This window comes from Chinchilla lanigera, unplaced genomic scaffold, assembly GCF_000276665.1.
Source record: "Chinchilla lanigera isolate Chin_1 unplaced genomic scaffold, ChiLan1.0 scaffold00141, whole genome shotgun sequence".
NCBI lineage: Eukaryota > Metazoa > Chordata > Mammalia > Rodentia > Chinchillidae > Chinchilla > Chinchilla lanigera.
The window spans coordinates 2,024,698-2,048,605 of record NW_004955542.1 but is presented as its reverse complement, the minus strand read 5'-3'; the positions used below and the strand labels follow the sequence as shown (position 1 = coordinate 2,048,605).

General features: G+C 52.9%; 1 long non-coding RNA gene across 1 annotated transcript; it reads right to left on the bottom strand.

The window, feature by feature from the left end:
- Positions 1–5,084: 5,084 nt before the first annotated feature.
- On the bottom strand, positions 5,085–11,137 carry LOC106147309. The gene is made up of 3 exons (XR_001232147.1): positions 11,078–11,137; positions 10,449–10,592; positions 5,085–7,794 (listed from the first exon to the last, which is right to left on the bottom strand). It is a non-coding gene; the product is annotated as an uncharacterized LOC106147309 (long non-coding RNA).
- Between the last annotated feature and the right edge of the window lie 12,771 nt (positions 11,138–23,908).

Here is a 23,908-nt window from a genome sequence, read left to right as displayed (position 1 = left end):
AGAAGGTTACCTAAAGTTCAGCTGAGCTCCTCAAATAGCAAATAAGGGAGACGAGAGAAAAAGTGATACCAAGTGCAGTCTTCCACAATGAAACACGAAGGATAGTCTCTTTTTACGAACACTAGCGAGTTCCTTCGGGAAAATGAAAGTACCATAAGGAAAGTATTTCCACCGGGAGCTCGGGTGGCCTGGTGGAAGGGGCCACAGAAATCCTCCGGCCAGAGAGGTTTTAAGGTTTTCAGGATGTTTTATGCTATGCCCTTGGTTAATCAGGGCATGACTTTTTTCCCCTAACAAATGTCTAGTTTTTCTGCCTAAATGGTATTCTGCTTAAGTCTTTTAAAAGTAATTTTTAAAATTGAAAACGTGCTCTGGTAGCAGTTCCATAATTTTTAATAAACTTAATATAGACCATTTTATAGTTAATGGAATTTTTTCTTTAAATTACTTTTTAATTTTCACTTATTTAAACCCTTAATAAGCTGTAGATTGCTAAATGGAAGCTTAAATGAATTTCTGCTTTGTAGCGGCTAAGAAGTACCAAAGCCTTACCAAGCAATTTTACATTTAATTAAAAAATAAAAAGTAATTTGAAACTACGCAGGAAAATATACCTCTTAATTCAGATAGGTTTCTTTTCTTGGTGTGGTAACTGAGTAAGGTTTAAGTGTTCTAAACCCTTAAATGAAAATTTTAAAATAAATAAAACTTATGAGAAAACTGACAGATCTGATGTCAAAATCAGTATAATCTCATTTTCATTATCTTGCCTTAAAAATAAAACCAGACCAAATCAAACCTCTGGCTTTATTGAAAGTTCTTTCTACCGCTTATGTTTTGGTGGAAATACTGGTAACTCTTTATGTAGCTCCCTGGAAGGGTTTCGTACGAGCTGAAAGGAGACGGCTATAGCTGGATCTTCTCATTCTCAGGGTGCGTTTCTGACATGGCATGCGGTATTTCTGATGAAAACGACCCTCTCAGGCCTCTGATTTCCCTGAATTTGCTCTAGGTAAAGGAAAAGGACAGAAATCTTTTCCATCTATAATTCTCTTAAATTACAAGACATTTTTATAAATCTGCATTCTGGCAACAGAAATAGAATTTCCTGTCTCTAAATATTTCTAGAATGGAGAATGTTTTTCTGTAATTATGAAAGGTGTATAATTTTTACACATTTAGGCCCATATTTACACATAGACATACAAACACAAGCTTCACAAAGCGGAACATTGTTGTAAAATACATGTCCACAGTGTCTGAACAATGAATTTGTTTGGCCTATTAACTTGTTAAATAAAAAAGACTTCATAAAAGATCAGGCTTGGTGTTCTTGCTTCTTTACTAAGCCACATGATGGGAAGTGTATTGTATAATTAGAAAACAATAAAGGGGAAAGTTTAAAGACGCTAATTTGAGAAACATACAAATGCAATGTCTCTTTTTATTGGGGTGGGTACAGATTGACACAGGGCCTCACTATGTAGTCCAGGCTGGCCTCGAACTTGCAATGATCTTCCTGCCTCATCCTCCCGAGTGCTGGGATTATAGAGGTGCGCCCCCATGCACAGATATCCAACCTCTCCCAGGCTCAGTCTTGTAGGTGAGTGGCCTGGACACTTGAAGAAGGGTTGGTGGTCATTCTTCAGGTCCCTGCAGGGCCAGGACCTCTGCTCAGGCCCTGGGCACTCTCACTTTGCGCTGTGATTTTCTGCAGCAGCATAAATCAGCAGGATGTGCAGTGTTTGATTCTGTCGTGCGACTGCACTCAGCAGATTTATGACGGGGCCACACCTGGCCACCTCTGCCCCACACACATCTGAAAACACTGCCAAGGCGCCCGCGTGTCTGTGGGGCCGTGAGCCTGTGCGCTTCTTTGTGTTCACTACCTGACCAGCCGCCTGAGCCGCCCCGCGCTGCCCTGCCCGCAAAGCGGCCGGCTGTGGACGGTGCCCCCGCCTGCTGCAGGACCCAGGCCAAGCTCTCGGGGCGATTTGCAGAGCCCTCGCTCTTGGGATCCATGCTGACACCACCTCAGTGTTGAAAGTCACAGCGAGCTCCATGAGGAGTGATGAAGGGTGTGCTCTTGAAATAATTAAAGAAAAAAACCTCTTCTTAGTAACAAACAGAATCCATCATTATTCAATACTGAGGAATTTTGTGTTACTATAACAAAGCATCCGTCATAATCTCAGTGCTTTATTCTGGTTGTGGGAATGTTTTGGGGACAAAGCAATTTCTCTGTACAAGGAAACTTTGTATCTTTGTTTATTTTCATCCATCTTATCAGAGACAAAACACACAACAATCTTTCCCCTAACAGCAATCGGTCCTTCGCCTGTTTTTTTTTTTGAAAATAGTTGAACATATAGACTGAAAAGAAGGGGCCGTTCCTTCCAAAATGACTAACCATTAAGTTGTAAACATGACTTAGAGGTTATTTTCCTTCGGCAAATAACCATCATTTTCGTGAAATGTAGTTCTTTACCTAATTAAAGTTATGTATTTATTTGAGGACTTAAATGTACTTTAACATTTTAAATGCCCTGCGTAGCTGTGTAAAATCGAGGCTCTGGAGCCTGGTGCCCCGTTCTGCTGTATGTGTAATTTCACCCGGGGCCTGTAACGCACGTCGGTGTTGCTGGGAGGATAGTTTAAAATGCCAGTGTGGCCCGGGGCGGGTGCAGGGGCGTCTGCGCTTCACCCGGCAGGGGCTTCTGTTGTCCTAGACCCGTCCTGCGTCCCGAGCCGAGTGTCGAAGTGCGATTTCTTACCGCGAGGCCGAGAGGGGTCCCGGAGTGTGTTTATTGATACAGAATGTTGGAGCTGACAGACAGGCCTTCTCCTGTGATCAAGCGGCTTTCTGTGCGGATCTTATGGAATGTGGCATTCCAGACTTTAAAGGGAAGGGGAGGTTGCCACGGCAACGGCACATGGGGGCTGGCGCTGGGGGGCTCCCCTTGGGAGCAAAAAGGCCAGCCGAATTTTAAGCATTTGCAACTTAAAAAAGAAGAGGAGGAGGGACTCTCCACAGCGCTGCCAAGTCCGTCTGCGGCAGCGGAGTGCGATTAGAGGCTCTTTAGACAGAGCCAGACCCAGCGAGGAGCCGCGCGGCCGCACACAGCACCACAGAGGCCGGAGGACAGGCCCACTGAGCACACGCAGGGCCCGGCCGTGTCCGAGGAGGACAGAGACGGGCCGCCGCCGGAGCTCCGAGGAGAGGAGAGCTTGGGACAGGGGCCAGGGACCAGCCCGCAAGTGTCCCAGACCCGCCTGTCCTCCCTGACCACCCAGGCTCTGTCGCCTTCTGGCAGGAGAAGGCGGTGTGACCCAGGTGGCCCTGAGACCCCAGCCAAGAGCCACTCAGACCCTGCAGACCGCACCAGGTCCATGACAGCGGCCCCAGGCCCGCGGGGGCAGAGTGAGCACGGGCTGTCCTGGGCATCTCTCGCATCTTGTGTAAGAAACCAGAGAATCAAGAATAAAAGTGGCCAGCAGTGGATGTGATTTGGTCGTAGTGTCTGCAAGGGAGGAGGGGACAGGCTGGAGTGGGCTCGCCCAGGCCCCCTGAGACGCGGCTCTGGGGGTGGGAGTGGACAGAGGACGAGCGCAGGCTGGCCTCGGCAGGAGCTGGGCAGGAGCCTTGTGAAGGCTCAGAGGGACAGCTCAGGGTGGCGGACACCAGGGGCTCCGAATGCAGCCACATTTCCCTGGAACGGAGAGTGGGTGTGGACGGCGGTGCTGAGCTGCTCATGCTAGCCGTGTGGACGCTCAGCGGGGATGCTGAGGCCCGATCTGTGGGCCGTGAGACCTGCCTTCCTGTGCCCTGTGCATGGAGCTCCCAGGCACGACCGCCCGGCAGGATTTCAGGGCTTTTGGGCGAAGCTCCTGCTACTTGACACCCAAGGGTTTCTGTGGAGAGGCTGCTGGACTCAGACCCTCGCAGAGCCCAGCCTCTCACTGAGGCCGGGAGGATGCTGGGGCGGCCCGGGTCCTGACTCCCCCACCCGCCCTGCTGTGACCTTGGGCCTTCATTTTGTTCTCAGAGTCTCTGCTTTCTCCTCTGGAAATGGGTCACGTAACAGCCTCCCCACTCCAGGGATGAGGACCCCGGGGGGAGGCATCGGCGGAGACACGGAAAGGGGCGCTCCGTGAACAACCTCCACAATTTCCGAATATAAAGCCCACGGTTTTATAAGGCAGGTGGCTGCCGTCAAGGTGCTGCAGAGCATGGAGAGGAAATAAGGCCATTCCTCACAGAGAAGAATCCGGAGCCCTGACGCACCCTGCCCCGCCCCCCACCTCTGGCTGGCGGATGGACTGGTGCTGTGCGCTGCTGGTATCGGGGGTGCCACGTGCGGTGTCAGCCCCTCTGACCGTTTCAGCCCCCCACAGCCCTCCCTGTGCAGCCGTCGCCCCATCCGTGCGCCTTCGTCTTTAAACCTAACCTGGTGCCCACGAAGCGCTCGCTGCCTCGGGCACCCTCCATCCCACTTCCTGTCTCTGCGGGCCTGAGGCCTCGGGGCCTCCCAGAATGGAGCCACGTGACTGCTGTTTTATGATTGCTTTATTTCTTCCAGTGTAACGTCCTTAAGGTGTAGCATGGGTCAGACTCTCCTTTTTCTTTCTGTTTCATAAGTATGTGTTTGCAATTCATGGTGCATATACTCAGGACACACGTGGTACATACACACAGCACATCTGACCCTTTTTCTTCCCCGGCCCTCCTCTTCCTTCCATGTCTCCTACCTCCACATCCCTGTCACTCACAAAGCCTCTCTTCCTGTTCCTATTATCTTTATTTTTCAAGGCTGAGTAATATTCCATAGCATGTGTAGAACACATGTTACTGACCCGTTCATGTGTCAGTGGATACTTGGGTTGTTTCTAGCTCTTGGCTCTCATGAACAGTGCTGCTGTGACTGTGGGTGTCAAGAATCTGCTCCAGTTTCTGCCTTCAGTTCTCTTGTTTACTTACACAGAAGGGGGATTGCGGGATTGTATGATGGGGCTGTGTTTAATTTTTTTTTTGTTCCCGGGATTTGACTTCGGGGCTTGGGGTTTGTTGGCAGACTCTGTGCCGCTGAGCTGTCTCCCTGGTTCCTCCTTGCCAACACCCTTGGGTGCGAGGCAGCGTGTCCTCGGGATTGTGACCTGCGCTTCCCCGGTCAGCAGCGACAGTGGGCACCTTCCCACCTGAGGAGGAAGCTTTGGGCATCTTGGGAGCCACATGCCTAAGTCCTGCATCTGTGTTTGAGTTGGGCTGTGTTTGTGATGTTCGCATGCAGATTCAGAAGCCTCCTTCTGTCCTTCGGGGAGAATGTCTGTCTTTGTAGATAAGCAAACTCCACATCTGGGTTTTCCAGCCTGTTTTTCTGCCTCCCCACCACGTCCGGCTCTCAAGCGGGGGTGCGAGGCGGTTAAAATCACAGACCCTGGCGCAGCGCAGCCTCTTCACTGCCTGCAGTGAGCTCTGTAAAGCGCCTTCCCTGGGCCTCAGTCTTCTCATCTGTGGGAAGGGCCAGCAATGCTTCCTGACTATTCTGCGTGGATTGTGTGTGCTACCTGACACGGAGCCCTCAGAGCATACTGTGACAGCTGCGGAGGAGGCTATATCAGTCTCTGGGGCCGAGGGGAGTGTGGGGGTTGCCTGAGACACCCATGTGATGCCCAGGAACATAGATGGCACCCCAGCCAGGCGCCTGGCAGGCAGTCCCGCGTCTTCTCCACTTTAAAACAGGCCCCTCTTTGAGAACTGCAGGGAATGACGGGCAACAGTAGAGCGCTCTGCCGTGGCCCTGCTGCTGCAGGACGCCCGCAGTGCCTGGTGCTGGCCTCTGCACCCCACGTTCATGGGGCTGCCTCCCTCCACCCGCACCGCACCCTCTGCAGGAGCCCTGCTCTGCACCAGCTGGGTCCTCCCGGTCCTCCTGATGTCCCCATCCTGCCACCGGACAGCAGCTCCGCTCCACCCCGCAGCTCTGGAAGGCGGCCGTTGACACGACCTGGGTGGGCTCCCGGGGCGAGGGGCTGTGAGACGCTCGCTGGCAGGCGGCAGAGTGCTTGGGTGGGTTCTGAAGGCAATTTTGCTGAATTAGTGTTGCTGGCATTCGACACACACGCATTCCTCCCGCCATTCCCACATCTGAGCAGACTGTGGACCGGACGGAGGTAGCTGTGAGATGCTCTTTCCGTGCAGACGTCATCAAAGCGACACTCGTGTGGGTGAGCTGCTGCCCGCGTCTTCCTGATCCAAAGGCCGGGAGAGGTGAGGGACTGCAGCTCAGGAAGGCGGTGGAATTGCCGGCATCCTGAGAGAGGTGGCGCTTGAACAACTGTGCACGTTTGTTGCAACTAAAAGCCACATGGTGGATTTTACCAAGTGTGAACTTTGTCATGATAGACATGCAGACAGCAGGTTACGGCAGGAAGAGCTCAGCCGGTGCCGGTGCTTGGGCACAGGGCTGTCACGGCGCAGTGGCTCCGACAGGCTGCCAGTTGGTTTTCCCTTAACTGATTCCACAGACCACTAGGGGAGCAGTGCCCGAGCCCGGGTTTGGACTGTGCTGGGCACATTATCTTTGTCTGTCTTCAGGGGCTACTGCCTGCTGCTGGGAACCTGCCCTCTCTGCAGGAGCCCATGCAGGGCTCTGATCAGAGCAGCGAGTCGGCTGTGTGTGTTGGGGGGTTGAACCCCCTGCCGCCAGTCAGGTGTCTGTCCCAAGGCTGTGGGCCCAGGCCCCACCCTGAGAACTCTGGCAATGTGCTGATGAGGGCACACAGCAGACGCCAAGGAGAAAGCCAGGCCTGCCCTGAGGACCTGCCCTGTGCCCAGCCACACCTGCCCCGCGGACCCGGACCTCAGCTCTGGTCCCCTCGGCAGTCAGGCACCTCCTGTCTGCACCCTGTCCCCCCATCCATGGTGCGTCCTGAGCCGTGAGTCTTTCCCTTCTGTTTGGAAACAATACTGGTTTTTAAAAGTTCACTTGCCCCCTGGTAATTTTTTAGAAAGCCGTAGGCCGCGTGCTTTAATCCAGCCATCGCCTTCTGAGACAGGGCCCTGAGGAAGTGACTGCGTGCACAGATGCGGCTGGACAGATGTTCATGGCTCTTTGTTTATAAGAGTAGAAAGTGAGAAATCGGCGAAGGGTAAATACCAGCAATGTCCGTGCACAGGGACGTCTCCCCGGGCTGCTGCAGGAGAGGGGATTTGATAAAGCGTGGAGATGTTAACAGCATGGCTGCAGATTGAAATGGCAGCTTTAAGGAGCCTGACTGCTCCGGGAGCAGCTCAGGGTGAGTGGTGGCGGAGGGCTTGCCTAGCATGGGTGAGGCCTCAGGTTAATCTCCTGCACTGAAAACAAAGGGAAAGAAACAGGGTCTGCGCCTTGGTCCTGAGAAGTATAGAGGAGTGGGGTTCCTCACATGCAGCGGTAGATCCGGATGTGTGCAGTGTCCAACACGATGGGGGGTTGGTCACCTAACTGCCTTTACAGTTGACCATTACAGTTGTGTTTTATTGTAGCTATTGTTTCAGATCTCTGACTTACCTGATTCATAGCTAAATGGTATCCTAGGAATGCACGTACATGAAAAGCACATGGACAGTATCTGGGCTGTGATGCTCTCCACAGTCTTGGCCGTCCACTGGGATCTCGGGTCCCTGGCGTCCCTGCAGGGGAGGCGGGCACTCAGGTGTGGGCAGTGGATGCTTCTGGAGGTGAGATTCTCTGAGGATTCTTCTTTGAAGAGGAATGGTCTGTATTTCCACAGTAGAGGCACACTGCTCTTGTACTAGAGAGAGATGACAAATCCGTAATAGAAGAGAAGTAAATCAGAAAGACAGAAGCAGCCGCATTCTACATCTCCTGTCTTCTGTTATTCACTGCTCTTTTTCCTAAAGATCTCGCTGTGGCTCAGCAATAGAGCACCTGCCGTGTAGCAGCTACGCACACACATAGCACTGACAGCCTGTCGTACTGCGAGCTACCCGCAGCGTGTAGAGTGTACAGGAGGACTGTAGGTTCTGGGCAGCATTTGGTATAAGCTGCTGGCGCCTCATCCATTTGGGAATCTGATGGCTCTGGAACTGGCACTTAGCCCTGTCCACTACCAGGGTCCAGTTCCATTTCCAGCGCAGCACAACGTCCCCGGCTCAGAGCAGGTGCTCAGGAAACCCTTGCGCTCTGCTGAAGGGACTTTACACAGTGCACCAAAGACCCCAAAGGAATCCACGGTGTTTTGCTTGTTTGCCCTTCTTGCAGTTTTGGTGGGAAATGAGCCCCCACTTGCGGCGGTGGGGGTGCCTGGGAACCGCTGAGGCTGGCAGTTTGTTTGCTGCCTGCACAGCCTCTGCCTTCGGCTTGAGGAAGCCAGCACCTGCCAGGCACTGCGCAGCCCCTGCTTATCATGGCAGAGTTGCGCTCCTCTCCCGAGAAGCCAGTGCACCCAGGAGACTGTGCGTGGCGCGAGACAGCCAGCCCTGCAGGTAACGTCGGGATTGTTCTCGCTGGTCTCCAAGTGATACTGGAAATGGTCACGCGCCCTTCTCCCGAGCCCAGCACGACCCAAACAACTGCAGGTGGCCAGTGCAGCTGGCAGGAGGAGGCGGCCACTGAGGGGTGAGATCCTGGGGCCTGCAGTTAATGATGTCCGGGGGACATCTGAGTCCCTGGAAATCCACCCTGTTCTCGGCTTCATCCTCCTCCTTCCCTGTAACACGAGCCCCTGAAGATTTCAGGGTACAGGGAAGAGAGACAGCCACCCGCTGGGAGCCCTTCATTCAGAGGGAGCAGTCCTGCTTTCTTTGTTGTCTCTTAAATGACAAGTCACGTCCTTAATTTGTTGATGTTCATACAATTCAAGTTATCCTTAGTTTTGACCTGTGTTCGATGAGGGGCTTTTCTGCTCCCATCCTACGGGGAGCATGAGCAGAGATGTGAGCGCAGGAGCGGGAGGGAGGTGTGGCAGGGAGATGGGCAGCCTGGGAGAACGGCGTGGCAGCGGCAGTGCAGGCACAAAGGGCCAAGGGGGGTCACGTGGATACCGACTTCCCACGATGAGCACGATCACCGTGAGCCAAGGAGGCAGCGGTGGTCAGGCCAGCACCTCCGGAGGCAGGCCCGGGCTGGGGGTCAGACAGGGCAGCTGTGGGCGAGGAGAGAGGGGACCCCCGGGGCTGCAGGCCCAGTGTCTGCTCCCAGGCAGTGAAGCTGAGTTCCCTATGCAGAAAGCAGGGTTCACTTTGCAAAAACCCAGCTTTGGAGCATTCCCTCAAAATGCAGAAGGAAGATGAGAAAGACGATGGGCGGGAGAGAGACTGTTAGGTCCAGAAGAGCAAGGCAAAGATGTGACCCAGAAAAACAGTAATTTCTAAAAGCAGAAGAGAGTGGGAACTCTGGGCTACGTGAAGACGCTGGGCCTGCCAGCTTGGAGGACTCAGCACCACTACCCAGCGTGCTGGTCACCTTCGGAGCGCAAGGAGGGAAGGAGGGAGGAGGGGAAGGCACGCACAGCGGGGAAGACCAAGGAGCGAAGTGCAACTTCCGCTCACATGGAGTTCCCAGCAAGAAGACTACTGCGCAAGCGCAAATTCCCTCTAAATTAACTCAAATTAAAATTCCTGTGCGATCTCTCTAGCGTCACAAATGAGAGTGCACCTGGAAGAAGTCGCGTGAAGATGGCTTTGAGAAGTGAGGAAAAGAAGAGGAAGGTACGGAGGGGCGGGGCAGAGGAGGAAGGACAGAGAGAGGAGGCGGAGGACTGGCCCCGGCGGGCGTGCAGCCTCTGTGCACCCACAGGAGGTGGGGTATAACTGGAATGAAGACTGTGTCTGAGCTCTGTCCGGACCTGCTCTGGTCACCGGAAGGACTCCTTCGCACGTCACGTGCCGAGCCGAGACCAGAGCGGGAGGGAAAGTCGCTGGTCGCCAGAAGTGCTGCGAGGAGGAAGGCTGGGCGTGAGCAGGGCTTGTGCTCTGCTGAGGCCTCCACTGGGCTGGGGTTCGCAGCGCGGAGGCGCCAGGTGACCTCGAGCAGCAAGGAGCTGAATTCCTCCTGGCGCCTGAGTTTAGGAAATGAGAATCTGGAAAGCTCCGCACAGCGCAGGAACACAGACAGAAATGTCCGCACCTTGGCTGCAGGTCACAGCCCGGAAGCAGACAGCCCTTGAAAGGCCAGGAAGTGAGGCCTGAAGCTGGAGCTCACACCTGTTTGCTCTCAGGATGTGGAGATTCCAGCTGCTGAGGGGACCCAGCTACTGCACAGCGCAGGGTCAGCTGGTGTAGACCACAGAATCCCCCTGGGACTGGGGCTAGGAGCGTTACCCGGATGGAACTCTACCCTGAAAATATTTAAACAACCAAAGAGCTAAGGGGAGAGGGAGAGTCCTTGTCTCGGGCCATTCCTGCTGCGTCCTCCTGCGGAAGATGACAGAGGCTGTGACCTCACGTGCCGGAGGAGGGGGAACACACCAGCTCTCGGGGGCCCAGGACCTCACTGCTTCCCATCGTCTTCCCAGGTGAGTCTAGCAGGTGGATCTTGGAAGGACGTGTTCATTCACATCCTAAAGTTCCTTAAACTGAGAGCAAGCAGCTACAAGACAAGAATCAGATGTGGAAATTTCCTAATTTAAAAAAAACAAAAACCAAAAACTCTAGTAGTAGATAAGATGCAGCTAAAGAGAGAAATAGTCCAGTGGAAAAAAATTTGAAAACTCATCAGCATACAGCACAGACGTGCAGAAATGGAAACATGAACAGGTGGTTAAGAGACAGAGAACAAAATAAGCTTAAGTATGCTTCCAACAGGAAGTCTAGAAAGAGGGCAGTAGGGAACGGCAAAACAGGAATAGCAGTGCCTGCGATGATAATGCCTGAGATTTCCCCGCACTGGAGATGGATCCACATGCTCGGATTTTAAAATATCCTCAAGTCCTTGGCAGGATAAAGTCAAGCAAATTCAGGGAAGCAGAACACAGCAAACTGCAAAACACCAAGGGCAAGGGGAAGCCTTAAAAGCTCCAAGAGATAAGAAACAGTACAAGAAATACAGAAAAAATAGGGAGGTGGAGGGAATACCTCGTCGATGAGGCCGGAGTCATCATCACGCTGGTCCATACTGATCCAAGGACAGACAGCCAGGACGGAAGAGAAGAGATAACCCAGAGAGAGGGAAGGGGAGGCGCAGGTATACTGCTAACTTCACGTGGCAGTGGGGGTGGGAGCTGTGGTCAATAAATCCAGGTAATTGGTTGGTTATTTTGAAAAACCTACTATCTACTTCATTACTAAGGTTGATGGTTAACTAAAAATAATAATAGCACAAAAGGCAGCATGAATAAACTATGAGTAAATTTGAAATTTCGTTGACATTACTCATGGTCAAGGAAATGTGGATCAGTCATCGGGGAAGGGTTTTTCTAAAATGTGAATTCCCAGGCTTGGGTCAGGAGGGGAGCAGTGAGTGTCCTCACAGAGGAGTGGTAGGATTGCACTACAGACTGATAGGGTGCTTTGGGAAAGCGATTTGAAAGCCAACTACTAAACATGATCAAACGCCCCGCACCTCTAACTGGAATCGCCATGCTGATTCATCCACTTTCAGGAAGCGATAAAAGCGAGACGGTGATGTATGCAAGGAGACATTTGCCTCATTTGCAACAGTGAAATCTGCAAATAACCATGTCCATCATCAGACATTTGTCTTCAAGCAAATAATGGAAAATTAAATGATGAAATCTTACACCACCAGCATAAACTATTTCCCAAGACTTTTAAATAACATCGGAAAATGCGCATGGGAGAGCGTTAAGTAAAAACACCAGGTTATGTCACAGCATTTGAGAAGGAGTCAGAAGGACTCTTCAATAGGGAGACGCAGGGTGGTACTTGGGGTGGTTATCTCTGCGTGGTGGATTGCAGAGGACTTCCATTGTCTCCTTGACATTTTTGTTGTATTTCCCAAGTTTTCCACCCTTCATGCGACTGCTTACAGAGGGATGAATGATTGCTTGGAAAGCACAGAATGCCTCGTGGGAAGGAAATCCCTGGACTCAAAGGTGCCCTGCGCTGTCCCGAGCAAGAATAAATGGTGCTGTAGACCGTGGCTCTCCGGGGTCAGGGATGGCGTGCAGACAGCAGGCTCCGGTGAGTGGCTTTGAGCACGGTCTGCACCCTGGGACAGCTGCGTGCCGAGAAGGTTCCCCTGAGCTCTGCACCCCTGCCCCAAGCTGTCTGCCACCTTCTCTCCTTTCCCTGGAGGGCTTGGTCTCACTCAGGGACTTGTGATGATCGCGTGCTGAAGCTGCCAAGGAGACCAATTAGTACAAAGTAAATATTTCCCCACCAGGAAAAGGGATAGAGGCTGCCATGCCACTTCCCCCATGGGAGAAAACACAAGGGTTCCTACTCCCCGCCAGCCGTGTCCCAGATGAAAGAGGCCAGAGAACGTCCCCACCAGCTCCTGGGCTGGGGCTGGTTGGGCAATTAAAACTCGCATTTATTTATGGAGCTAATTTCGCGTGCATGGCTCGTATTTCCGTCGGTAGATAAAAAGCAGAGATAAAGGGCTTGGCACGGGACGGGGTGCTTTGGGAGACCCATGCGGGGACCACTTTAAAGCGGGAGGACTCCGAGGAACGGCTCTGAGTGAGGGTGAAGGAATTCCACTCCACCACAAGTGACACACACCCCCCTTGCATTGCATCTTCCTCCCGTGATATGTGGAGGGGATATTTATAGCATTTCCTCCACTCAGGACAGCACATCTGAAAGGAGAGATCAGGCAGGGTGGCGTGCCTGACTAGCAAAAACTGATGGTTGTCTTCATTTGTCCTCTGTCCCCGTCCTCTCTGCTAGGGACCTCTCCCCACCACCGATGCCCCCCTGACTCTGGCTAGCTTGGGATGATGACTAATTAACAACGAGAAAGCTTGCGTCTGGTGGTCCCCGTGTAGGCAGATGGCCTGCCGGTCACGTTGTGGGTGACCACGAGCTGGAACATCTACCACTATTTGTTCTCACAAAATCCCCTCACCTGCCTTTGGACCTGCCATTATTAACATCAAGATAAAAACTTTTAAAACATGCACACTATAAAAACCAGGGTAGAAGTAGGTGATAAAACAAGTCGTTGTAAAATTAAAGTACTTGTGACCTAATTGAAAGGGGATGGTCTATTTTCCCTCCTCAGAAACAACCGCTGCCTCCTCAAAATGACATTAAAATACCAGAGAGACAAACAGATTACCTAATGTGTTGTGAGATTTAAAGTTAATTTTGTTGTTTTAAGAATCTAGAAGAGTTTTTCCTGCTCAAAGCAATCACATACCAGCTTCCTCCAGAAGTTTTTAAAAGGCCCCTTGCATCCATGGTATTGCATTCACCAGTGAAAAGATATTCAGGAGAAAATTAAATGATCAGTTAATTCAAAGGACTCTGTTGACCAGTGCTGCCAAGGGGACTTTTAATGTGAAAGGGATAGCGCCCCGTGGGGGACAAACTGAGGGTCCTCTGGCTGCATCTTTCAGGGCATTGGATCAGAGCCAGTAAGTTGGGAAAATAAATGTGGTGATCCTACAGACCTCAAAAGTGGACCTGTGTTAGCTTAGCTGCATAATGAAAATGAAAGAGCCTTGAAACATAGAGTGGACTTGCTATTTGAAACAGAGAAAAAAATCTAGAAACCCACAAGGATAAACAAGGACAGCAAACAAGTCAATGTTTAACTTCAGCTTTCAGAGGACAAGCCAAGGTGTCTAGATAATCAAAGGGTAACCTGGCCTTGTACCGCTGTGTGCTGGCCCCCCAGTCAAATCACTTGAGCAGGGCACACCGTTGTCTCTGGCTCCGGTCCAACTAACCTCTTCACTGCAGTGATGCCTGGCTCGTTCTCGCCTTCGCGGCATCACTGAGCAGTGGCGGACCACCCGGGTGGCTCTTGTAGGAGCACTCACCCAAAAGACGCCAAAGGGACCCAAGGGACAGCAGCTGCTGGACATCATGGTCAGGAATGTTCTGTAGGGTGTCGGCCTAGGTTGGAAGCAGTCCTCTCAGGGTCTCTAACTGCCTAGGGGGGAGGAGGAACCACCTGCCTGGGGGTTGCAGGTGCTTGGTGGGCGTGGCTGTATTTAAGTCCCGCCCCTGTGGCTGTGGGGCCTTGAAGCCCTGCAGAGCTCTGTGCACTCTGAACCTGCCCTCTCGAGTTCCCCCACCTGTGGGCTTCCTGGAGCGCCCTGCTGGGCCCAGGCCAGCTGCTGGGCAGCATCAGCAGGACCTGATGACCACACCTGCATGGAGCCTCAGGCTTCTGGAGTCAGAGCTGCCTCTGAGCGAGGCGGGAAAGGCTCCCTGGTGCCGCCACAGAACTGCACCCACCTGTCCTGGAGTCATCCTTTTGGTGGCACAGGACATGTCCATCCACTCCCACGTTCCAACCGAACTCTTCCCAGCCCAGCCCAGTACAGGGCACTACAGTTGCTGCTGGAGGAGCAAGTGCCGAGTGTCAGATAAGCCCCGGGGCCGCCGGGGTGGGGGCCCTCGCAAACCGCACCATCAGGCCCAGCGTGGACCTGATCAGAAGGGAAGGGAGAAAGAAAGAGGATGTGAGCAATGCGGCACGTCACCGTGCAGCTGCTGGCGGAGTGTTTGGGCGTTCCCCCAGCCTTTGGGATTCAAACGTGTGCTCCAGAGGTCGCCAGGGCCAGAGGTTTGGGGTTGAGGCAGAGATGCTTCAAGAGGGTGAACATTTCTGGGATCTTCTATTTCTCCCGCCTGCAAACTCCCGCCATGGCAGGGCAGATGGGGGGCTCTCAGAGCAGGAGGAAGCCAGGCAGGGGCTGCACTGAGGGGAGGAAGGATGTCGGCAGGCTCTGCCCCTCCTCAGCTTGGACCTTTCCTGGGACCAAGGTAGCTCGCTCTTCCCCACAGTGCCCCCCTTCATCCGCCCTGGAGTCCTGCCTGACAGCAAAAATGCCTTGGTGGTACCGCCTAGCTCCCACCTGGTTCCACCGTGTGGAAGGTGGAGTTTGTGACGGTTTGCACTCTTCCCTAGAAGGGAGTCTCCAGGCTGTCGGAGCAACAAGACTCACCAGCAAATCAAAAGTTTATTTTTATACTAGGTATGCTTGCAGGTACATGAACTAAATACAGGCGTAGTGGACCACGCGGCGGACATCAGGGCACGAGACAGGTGGCTGCCACCGGATTCCCCTCTGGCACTTCCCCCCTCCAGTGCGTTCTCTCCAGAGCGCCACATTCTTGCTGGCAGACTCGGCTCCAAAGCAGCAGCATCCGTATTTTTGCCCTTCGCATTTCTCTACCTTCCCGAAGGGTGTTCTGAGTTTTCCCTTTCTTTCTGTTGCAGAGCTTCTCTAGCCTTTCCTGCAGGGTTGGCTGGTTGGCCTCACATACCTCCTTCATCTGAGCACATTTGTATTCTGTTCCATTGCTGAAGGTCAGTTTGTGAGCTGTGGAATTCAGGGCTGACGTCTACTACAGCATTCAGAAAACGTTGTTCCGCTCCCTCCCGGCCTCCGTAGTTCCTCAAGATAGCTGGCGTCTCTCAAGTTGCTTTTCCCTGGGCAACGCCTGGCTTCCTCCCACTGATTTCCAGATTTTTGCTTTCCAGTTACCGGAGTTCTATTACAATGTGTTCGGCATGGGGAGTTTTGAGTTCATACTCTTTTTGTTTCACTCAGTTTCTTTGGTTTATATCATTTGCCAAACATGGGAAATTTCTAGCTGTTGTTTCTCTGGACACTTTTTTTTTTTTTTAGGAGATTCCTTTATTTCTCTGAGACTTTGATGACACAAATGTTGGATCTTTGATTATAGTTTCATGTATCTCCATTTGTTTTTTTCTTTTATTTTCTCACTTTTGTTCAGTTTGGTTAATTTCTGCTGTTCTCTCTTTGGGTTCATTGCTTCTTTCACTTGCATCCTTCACTGAACCCATCTATGGAGGATTTTTAAAAATCTATCAGTCGTATTTTGCAAGCATTATTTGACTTAGATCCTATTCTTATTTTAAAACACCAAGTACACTTCTTATACTGGTATATGTCTTACTGTGTCCTTCTAACCCATATTACAAACTATACTTAATCTAGAAATACTTTTCAGTGATCCCTAAAGCTATGAACTCAAACCTCCAGAACTACTGTCATTCAGAACAGGTTAGTTCCACCCGTTGCCCCTCTGACTCCCCACGTTGGGACTCAGGGCCTCCGCTGAAGGTATGGGTCTTCTAGCTTCAGGTGCCTTATGACTGGGTCAGGCATGAGCTCTTCCTCCTGCTACTAAGGTGGTTGTATACAGAGATCCTGGAGTTCTAGGAAAACCCTCTGCTAGGGTGGTAGATCAGGGTGTCTCCCTCCAAGCTTTCTTTACCTGACAGAGTCCTTGTGTCTATTGAAGTCCGTGGGTCTTAGAGATAGAATGGCTGAGGCAGAAGCTTGAATTCAGGGTCACACACCTAAGTCTGAAATGCAAGATTGCAGTCAACCTTTACCGTGCATTTTAAAAGGGCCTGCAGGTCATTTGTGTCCAGGAAGAGTTCCGAAGGCTCAGCTTTTCTGGCCAGGAGTCCAGATTCCAAATTCTGGGACGAGAAACTTAGCAAGCCTGTGTTCTGCTCTCCAGGGCACTGACCTTCTAGGTCCCCCGTCTGGAGCACAGAGGGACCTCCACTAAGCCCCACTGTTGGGTGTTTTTTTCCTCTCCATCCAGGGAGCAGGGCACACCATGGGGATGGTCCTCCCAGCCTCTCTGCGGGTAGAAAGCCCTGGGTGCTCCCTGCCAAGGATCGCGCTGTCCTCCAGCCCTCCCACTTCTCCCCCACTGGGCCTGGAGGGCCTGGACGACGCACGCCCTCTTCATCCTGTCCGTCTGTGCTCTCTGGGCCAGCAACGAGTTCCCAGCTTCCATAACACTTAGTGGCTTCAAACAGCAGAAGTTTCTTCTCCCACAATGCTGGAGGCCAAAAGTCCAAAGCCAAGGTGCCTGCAGGCCTGTGCGCCCTCCGATGTGCTGGGAGAATCCTCCCCTGCCTCTCCGGCTCCTGGTGGCCCCAGACGCGACTTGGCCTGTTGGGTGAATATCCCTGTTCCATCTGTTTGGGGCCTTCTCCTCATCTCTCTGGTTTCTCTGCTTTAGTCTTGCTAGGACGCTTGTCATTGGAGTTGGGTCCCACCTGAATAACCCAGGGTAATCTCATCTTGAGATCCTTAACTTAATACATCTGCAAAGACTGTTTCCAGTCAGGTCACACTCGTGGGTTCTGGGTGTTACGATGTGACACGGATAGGACATGTCTTTTAGAGCCATCATCCAGTGCCCCCGAGTACCCGTCATTCAGAAGGGCAGGCACCAGCACGTCCACTCCTAACCAGCTCCCAGGAACTGCCCTCCCTTCTCTCACTTTGCGGCTCACAGTTCAGGTTGTCTCAGCCCCATCCTGAAGGCCCATGAGCTGGGCAAAGGCCACTTCTCTTTGACATGGCCCCACCCATGCGGCAGGAGGCTCCGATCTGTCCAAGATCAACAGGAACGCACCAGCGATAGAGATGCTGGTGTTTTTTGAGTCATCTGGAAGTCACAACAAGAATTTTGCCACATCTGGGTGTGGGCAGTTTGTGAAGATGCAGCCTTGTTCTGGTTTTCATTTTGAGTGATGTTTACAAGGAGTTTAAGCTGTTGCCTCTCAAAGAGTGTTCTTTAATATATGGCCACTTGCTTCTCGCAGGGCCCGCTTCTCCATTTAAAAGAAAAATAACATTTTCCACAACCATATCTTAGGAAACATTGAAAGGATTAACAAATTCCTATTAGCAAATCAATTTCAGACCTACTGCTCTGCAAGTGTACGATGTTGTTATTTCATTTGCTAATTAAAACCGGTTCCCTAAAATTTTGCTTTCCTCTCTAATTTAAATAACAAAGAGAAGCAGAAATAGAACCACATCTGTTGAATCTTCTCAAATATTTCTGCATTTGGGGTGGAGGGAAAACTCGAGACACCGAGCGCATGACGCACAAGACACTGAGGAAGCATGGACGTGCTGACTGGCCCACGCTCAAAGCCAAGCGAACAAATGTGTTTCTATTTCTGCTCCCAATTAAGCCCTCGCTCTCCAACCTCAAGCGCAGAGCGGGACCTTCTGTTCACTTTTCCTTCTTTATAACGGAGGAACCCACGTTGTTCTGGTCCACATTCATTTTTAAATATACCTTCTTCTTTCTCTCCGTCCTTCCTTTCAACTTTCAGCTCAAAGACTTTGACTGCATTTGAACATCTGGTGGTCAGGAAGCTGAGGAGGTAGATGGAGGTGCAGGAGACGAGTCTGAAGCTTTCTGAGGTTAAATCGAAGTCTGTACATGGTCTTGACGACACCGTTTTCAAAGTGCTTTTGATTCAAACAACGCAGCTCGAGATTCCACGTTGCCACTTAAGCCAACGAAGGCATTTCTCTTGCTTGCCGTTCAAGCTGTTTCGCATCGTATGTCCCAGGGTCCCGTCTGACTCTGTGTCTCCATCTTGGTCGTCCTGTGCTAATAAAGACAGAAGCGAGGGGCTGCAGTCTCTCGGATCCAAAACCCATGTCCTGAGCATGCTCCCGCAGGGGTCAGGACAGGCTGGCCCACAGCACCAGGTTTACTGTGTGTGTGACAGCCTGGGGAAGGACTCTCGGGAGGGGGGACACAGCTCTGCAGCAGCAGCTTCTTCCATTTCAGGGGCGCTGGAGCAGAAACGGCTGCAGGTGGCTTAGGGGGACATGGTGGGGGTGTGGGGGACAAAGCAAGTCCGTGTGACCTGGCAGACTCTCGCTGCCCCCGTCTTCAGCCTGGCAATGTGCCTGTCCCTGACCCAGCCTCGGCTTCAGTGACCCTGCCTTGTATCTCAATTGTCACCAGATCCCCCGAGACTCCTGAGTACTCGCCGTGTGGTCATCACTACTAGGTCATCTGTGGCCACGTGCTGGCTGCCGCACCGGGCCCTTCGCTTACTCCGGCTTGTGAAGTCTTCAGAACCTCTGCACGGTGGGAAGAGAACAGATCCCTGTTTTAAAGACCAGAATGCTCGGGCGGCTGAGGTAAGTGGATCACCATAAGTTTGAGGCCAGCCTGGGTTTCACAGTGAGTTCGAGACCAGCTTAAACACAGAGCGAGACCCTATCTCCAAATAAATAAATAAATGAATGCCAGAATGCAGGAGCTCACAGAGATGAGCATTCGTGCTTGAGAGGAAGCGGGAGCAGTGTCCGCCTGGCCTTCCTGCCTCTTTGCTCCTGCTCCACTTTTTGTTCTTTCCCGGGCCGCTGGCCTCATCCGGGCCGTGGCTCTTGCCTCCCCCACTCTGGCATGGTGCCCTCCAGGCCACTTCCTGCTTGTAGCATCTCTTTATCTCAGTCCTCGGTTTGCCATCAATGAAAATAATTCGTCTTTGAAAATCTCAAGCCAGGAAGCTCAATGTCCCTGGCTCACCCAGCCTCAGCCGGACCCTGTCCCATGCCCTGGTCACCCCTGCAGCTCCCCACACCACCTGGACAGATCCAGCACCCCTTCTGCCACGCTCTGAGCCCCCACGTCTACAGGGGGACCTGCCCTGAAGACTTCTTCACTCTTGCTGCTCCATACCCAGGCGTGCCCACCTCCCCTCCACAGGGCAGCCGCGTCCCCTTGGGGCTCTGGAGGTATCTTGTGTGATGTTCTCTCTTTGCTCCCTGAGTAGCCAGAGTACGTGCTGAGGCTGGGCGTCATGCATCATGCCCAGCCAACCTGAGGGTGATTTCTTGGCTCTGCCTTCACTGGGTGCACCCTTCTTTCCTCATGCTATGTCAGGGCCCTTAGCAGCTCTGTGCAGAGGGACCTCCCTGATGTAAAGGGACACACTAGTGGCTGCCCAGTGCTGGTCTCCCTTTCTAACTATCCCAGGAATTCTTAACTGTGCTTCTAGAGCCTTCTACACTCTCTGGGGTCTCCTGAGCAGGAGGGCAGGGCCTGGGCTGACGGGACCTCCACCGCCACGCCTGCCCTGACCAAAGCAGGAAGCCTGGTTCCTCAAAGCACTGAGCAGCTCTTTGCTCGCTGGGCGGCCAGCTCTGCCTCCATCTCCCCAGCTGGCTCTGGCTCCTGTTGCCTCCACCTCCTCCTCTGTGCCCTCCCTGAAAGGTGCCGTGCAGCTGGAAGGAATCCATGCATGAGGAGCTGGGCGTTGGGGGTGGACGAGCCAGCAGAGCCCGGCCTTGGCTACTACCATCCCTCTTGCTCCTGGGGCTTGAGATCTCTCGGAGGTTACAGCACGTCCTTGGCAAGCGCTCCAAGCCAGCTGCAGGCCAAGTCAGCGCATTTCCTCCTCCTCCCCTCCCCTCCTCCCCTCCCCTCCCTCCCCGCTCCTTGGGACCTGGTGATGCACCCTCCATCCCTGTGGAGTCCAGAGCCAGCCCCTCCCTCTGGGGCCCACAGTGAGCAGTTACTAGTGTGTGCTCTGGGCTGGCCCGTACTGCACAAAGCCAGCTGGGCACTGCCTTCTGAGCCAGGTGACCCAGAGCCATGCCTTCTGTCTTTGAGGAGGCTGCAGGCCATCAACATAGAGCTGGAATCAAGCACTCCCTTTGGGTCTTTCTGGCTACTGCCAGGCCCCCTTCTGAGCCACTACCTTCTCTAGCTAGATGGGGTTTCCCGGTTAAAAACCAGCTGAGATGGTGGCAGAGCCAGCGGCTCAGGTTTGCCTGCTAAAAAGGTGACCCAGAAGCATGCACTGGCCCTTGGCCCCAGGAGTGAGATGAAGTTGGGATAAGGTTGGATATGTGCACGGGCAGAGGGAGCAAGGACCCAGGCCAACATCAGGCCACCTTGGAATCCAGTGGGAGGAGTCAGTCGGAGTGAAGCTTGTGGGTGAAGTCAGTGAGGTGCAGAAGGACCATGCGATCACATCCTGGGTTTAACTGACCAATCATCGTGGTGTCACAGTCGTCAGCCTGGGACAGAGCAGGCACCCTCCAGGGGATCCATCCCAAGATATCGGGAGGTGTTCTGTCCCTTCGGTTTGCTTATTTGTTTCTTTGTTATTCCACTTCCTGAAGGACTTTTTTTAATTTCATTTTCCAAAGATTCTGATGAAAATTACTCGTCTCAGCCATTGGTCATTACTGTTTCTGGACTCTACTTGACGGCAGGTAACAGAGACCAGAGAGCAGCAGGCTATGAACAGGGAGGGGTACAGCACCCTCAGCTGATCTCGGCTTTAGCGGCAGAGGCAAAGTGAACTGGGCTATAGCGGCTGGGAATTAACAAGGCTGACTTGGCATCCTTCATACTGAACACAGTTCCTGCACTGTGCATTTTAAGCGAGCTTTCCTGGGATAGCCAGGAAACACACCCAGGTCTCACCCTTCCCTTCTAGGGCACCGAGCCAACCTTGTCCTCCAGGTCACCTGTGAGCACAGCCTTGGGAAGTGCTGTGTGGTGCCAGGTGCCCTGTCCAAGGCCCAGGCGACAGATGTGTCCTCCAAGGACAGACAGACCCAAAGAGAGAGGCGGAGCACGGGAGCTCAGCAGAGGGGGTGAGGAGCAGGGCACTCTGCAACTCCAGTGTCAGTGTCCTGAGATACAAAACCCAGGCGTGGAGAGCAGTGCAGTCCAGACAGACTGACAGACAGACAGAATCAGGCATACATACATACATATATATTTTTTCCATGTAAACTGTGGAAGGAGCCGGTGGCCAGCTGACTGTGGTTTCACCTGACTCCAGTTCTCCCTGAGTCTGTGGGGCTGGGAAAGTGGCTCCATCCCCGGAGCCTTTCAGGGTGGGTCTCAGCCAGCGTGGCTGGTGACGGTGACTGAGGGAGCAGTACGAGAGCCAAGCGGGCAGCAGACCCAGCCTAACGCCCGGACTCTGCTCCCAAGGATCCGGTCCTTCCACGAACCAGGCATCCCGTTAGTAGCCAAGACTTAGGGAGGCTGGTGGGGCGCTGTCGCTTTGGGGTCCATCCTACCTGCTGTCCATCTCTCTCACTGGCTCCTCAAAGAGAAGAGAATGTTTCTGGAATGTCTTTAGTCACCCAAAGTGGAAAGAGTGATCTCGTTAGACCAGAGTGTGATTTCACTTCAGCGTCAGCGGGAAGGGTAAATGGGCTCCTTGGTAACAAAGACTGTAAACACACACACGGTGGCTCCTGGCACGTGGCTGGGGACTCTGGCGGAGCCTCAGTCCCCAGCTCTACAGAAACATGCACAGTTGCTTCCATCCTGCAGAGTCGTGAAGAACTTGTGTCAGACTCCACTCTGAATCACGGGGAGTTCAGCGAGCACCTGCATGTGCTGTTTGGTCCCTTATTTAGGGCCTGAAGATAAACACATGTAACACACACGCACGTGTGTGTGAAGCTCTCCCCTTCAGGGAGCTTCTGGTCATCTTGAGGAGACCGCTCTACTTCCCATGTGATCATCAATGTAGTCGTGATAATTGTAATAAAGACGGCATCTGGCGCTTACCGGGCACTTACCGCGTACCAGGCTCTGTTCAGGTGCATTCCAAGGACTCAGTTAAAGAAAGTCAGCCGCCTTTACACCTGATGTTGCACCTGCTCAGTGTCCTGGGAAGGAGCCCACCCTGATTTGGTAAGCGACCCCCAAGCCGTAAAATATCTCTAAGCTCCGGGGTGTAGGGCCTCCCGGGTGGGACCTCAGCAGGGTTCTGCGCTCCTCCCGCAGACAAGCTCCATTCCCGACACGTCCACTCCCTAGAGTGGGGAAGGCCTGAGAACCCCCAGAGCTGATCTCTGCATGCTACTCTGCTGCCCTGAGATACCCCTGTAACAAGTCCCTGTCTCATCATAGCCCTGGAGGCGGTACGCCAGGGAAGCCCTTTGGTGAACCTGGAGCCCGAGCTTCTCGAAGCCCTCCAGCTCCAAGCCTGGCTCACAGCCCCAGTGTATCTTTCGGCGTGGATTTTGTGGGTGAGAGAATAATTCATGCTCATGAGGAGGTTCTCCACACATCCATCAGAACTGTTGTCACATTTGGTCAGAAACTTTCCATGGAGGCCCCAACTTGGGAGAAGCTTAGGAAGAAAATTAAGCAAATAGAGCAATTACACAGAACAAGCAATTAAACCCAGTGGCCTGGAGGAGCAGGGCTCCACAGACCAGGCTTCAGCCAGAGCAGCAAAGAGTAGGAAGGAGGCTGTGAAGCCTGCGCAGAGGCCTAAGAGCCCGGCCCAGGCCAGAGGGAGCCAAGTTGGCCTCTTGCTGCCACCAGGAACTGCAGGATCAGAGACGCAGAACCATGAGGTCCACCACGTACGCGCAGAGGTGCGCGGCCGGCAGGGCCTGGGAGCAGAGCTGAGCGTCCACCGCGCTGGCTCCTTCCGGTGGCTGTAAGGAGCATCTGTTTCCTGGCTTTTCCAGTTTTCAGAGTCCGTCAGTGTCTCCTGGGTCACGGCCACAGCACTGGACTCTAGCCTGTTTTGTCCTGTCTCCATCTCGCTGACCCTGATCCTCTGTCTCCCAAATGTAAGGACCCGTGTGATGCCATTGGGCCCAGTCAGATCACCCAGGATGACGTCTCCATCTCCAGGCCCTGAATTTGTCACACCTGCAGAGTCTCTTTTTCCACCTGATGCTGCACAGTCGCAGATGCTGGGTGTCAGCACATGGACTCCTCCTCCTAAATCAGGGTACAGCGGTGCTTTTCCGAGGACAAGGATGATGGAAGAGGAGCTCTGTCAGCCACAGGACACCCTACGATCCCTGGGATGGAGGAGACAGGGACGTTAGCGGAAGGCTGGAAAACTTGGAGCAGGATGCAGGAGAACAGAAATGAGAATGGCTAACACTGATGTCGACACCAACACCGACACCAGCACTGGCACTGACACTGCCATCTGGTGCTCCAGAGACTCTGCTG